At 46.1% G+C, this 2,762-nt stretch overlaps 1 non-coding gene across 1 annotated transcript; it reads right to left on the bottom strand.

The window, feature by feature from the left end:
* Positions 1 to 1,363: 1,363 nt before the first annotated feature.
* LOC128579970 (U6 spliceosomal RNA) lies at positions 1,364 to 1,470 on the bottom strand. The gene has a single exon (XR_008378337.1). It is a non-coding gene; the product is annotated as a U6 spliceosomal RNA (small nuclear RNA).
* Between the last annotated feature and the right edge of the window lie 1,292 nt (positions 1,471 to 2,762).

Below are 2,762 nucleotides of genomic sequence, written 5' to 3'. Positions count from 1 at the left end.
TCGTGCGTGCATGCGTGTGTGTGCATATGTGTGTGTGTGTGTGTGTTCCAGTAGGGCTGACTGTGGTCTCCTAGTGGCTAGAGCAGGCATCCTCAAACTTTTTAAACAGGGGGCCAGTTCACTGTCCCTCAGACTGTTGGAGGGCCGGACTATAGTTTAAAAAAAAAAAAAAAACTATGAACAAATTCCTATGCACACTGCACATATCTTATTTTGAAGTAAGAAACAAAACGGGAACAAATACAATTCACACCGCTTCATGTGGCCCGCGGGCCGCAGTTTGAGGACGCTTGGGCTAGAACCTTGATTGGACTTCTCCTCATCTGGCTGAACATGCTCCAGCAAATTATGCTGAATTATAAAAGCCTGCTTGGGATTTCATGTCCTCTGTCCTTTCATATCGTGTGTCCTTAAAGGGCATACACACACTCCCACCGAGAGTCACACAAAAACTTAATACCTATCTGAGGTTGGCTAGGATACTTGCAAATAATATGCAGGAGGCGTCATGTTCTGTGAGCTCTGCGCAAGGAAGGAGTCCTGGCAGACCACTCACTCGGACGTAGACCCATTCTCTCTAATTTTCCTCTCTCCCTCTTCCTCATGTAGGTGTACAGGAAAGCAGAGAGAAGGAAAGATAAAGTAGAGACCATCCACCCACAGAACAACTCCTGAAACCACTCCGAGCAAAGGTCTGACAGAACACGAAGCCCAGAAAGGCTCTGCGTGAGGAGAGGCACAGAACCAACCTACTGCTGGCAGGAAACAAGCTCTGGCAGGACGTTTCAGGGCACACTATGCCCATGCAGTAGTTGATCGTGGACAGAAAGGGCTATGAAAAACAATAGTCGGAGGATTGCTTTCATTAGTATTTATTTACTTATTTATTGAGACAGAGTATCACTCTGTTGCCAAGGCTAGAGTGTCATGGCACCAGCCTAGCTCTCAGAACCTAAAACTCCTAGGCTCAAGCCGTCCTCCTGCCACAGCCTCCCAAGTAGCTGAGTCTATAGGCATCTGACACAACACCTGGCTAATTTTTCTACTTTTAGTAGAAACAAAGTCTTGCTCTTGCTCAGGCTAGTCTAGTCTTGAACTTCTGAACCCCAACAATCTACCCACCTCAGCCTCACAGAGTGCTGAGATTACAGGCGTGAGCCACCGAGCCTGGTCTGGAGGAGTATTTTTTTTTTTTTGTAGAGACAGAGTCTCACTGTACCGCCCTCGGGTAGAGTGCCGTGGCGTCACACGGCTCACAGCAACCTCTAACTCTTGGGCTTACGCGATTCTTTTGCCTCAGCTTCCCGAGCAGCTGGGACTACAGGCGCCCGCCACAACGCCCGGCTATTTTTTTTTTTTTTTTTTAAATATGGAACGCTTCACGAATTTGCGTGTCATCCTTGCGCAGGGGCCATGCTAATCTTCTCTGTATCGTTCCAATTTTAGTATATGTGCTGCCGAAGCGAGCACGCCCGGCTATTTTTTTGTTGCAGTTTGGCCGGGGCTGGGTTTGAACCCGCCACCCTCGGCATATGGGGCCGGCACCCTACTCACTGAGCCACAGGCGCCGCCCCTGGAGGACTATTTTTAAATAAAGTGTAGGCCTTAAGGAATTACAGATGGAGCTGCCAAGATCCCCTTAGAAGAGTCACCATGGACCTGATGGCACGGAATGCCCTGCACACTGCCGTCATGTGGGCGGGAACACAGAGCTTCTTAACATTAAACACAGAGGATATGAGTGGACTGTCCTCTGATCATATTTAGTTCAAGTACTTCATTTTATGCCCAGTCCTTAGTGAGGCAGAATACGCCGCAGAAAGCATGAGGTGCTGTGTGATTTGCTTTGATACTTGAGCACGCTTTAGTGAAATGCATGCATAAGCCCTCATTCCCAGTCCTTCTCAATGAATCTTTTTGAGACTTTTATAAAATGCTTCCAAATATTGTTAAGGCTCCCTGAGATGCTGGGGTCCAAAATGAGCAGAGTTTCTGTACAATTCTGCCTTAACATGTCTATTGTAAAGGCTCAACTCCTTGAAAAAAACATGTATGTGTATGTACCTCTGTGTGTGTGCATTTCTGTTTGTGTGTGTCCCCATTCATGCACACACGTACGTGTATTTGTTTTATAGTTATAAATCAGCTGTGTACACAGGGTTTTTTGTTTGGTTTGGGGTTTGGTTTTTTGGGGGAGGTGGTTCTTAATAAGTGACTCTGAACACAGCACACTGAAATGCCTGAGCAGACTTCAGCTTCACCAGTGACCATCAGACCCTGCCTGTCACTGCAAATAAATCACGAGGAGAAAACATGCAGCTGCTGTGCAAATGTGATGTCAAGAGAACTCCCCCGGCTGCCCCTGAGCTGCTTTTAGACAGAAGTTCTGGAGTCGTTGATTATATCCACAAATGGCGTAATAATATTATTTCTAAGTAATGTTTGAAGAGCACTTTATATTTTCAGAATTGCATCTCTGCATCACTTTCCTGAATTTTTTTCAACAGCCTCACGAATGAGATTATGTTGACACCCAATTACAATGCTTTGATGAAAAGCACGCGTTTGCAGGCAGGGTGAACTGGAATCTGAGTCTCCTTTGGTCATCCATTTCACTATCTTAGCATGAACTTAGAATTCAAAGATGGGAATGATGTGTGTGGGAGGGGGCAGTGTCAAGGCTCATGTGTAAAAGGGACATGGCTGCTGACAGTTCTGAGAGTGGGAAAAGTTAAAACTTGTACTTTTTCAGAAACCCCATA

This window comes from Nycticebus coucang, chromosome 2 (genome assembly GCF_027406575.1).
Source record: "Nycticebus coucang isolate mNycCou1 chromosome 2, mNycCou1.pri, whole genome shotgun sequence".
In the NCBI taxonomy this organism is placed as follows: domain Eukaryota; kingdom Metazoa; phylum Chordata; class Mammalia; order Primates; family Lorisidae; genus Nycticebus; species Nycticebus coucang.
Note: the sequence above shows the minus strand (reverse complement) of the source record. Positions and strands in the feature narration are given on the sequence as shown.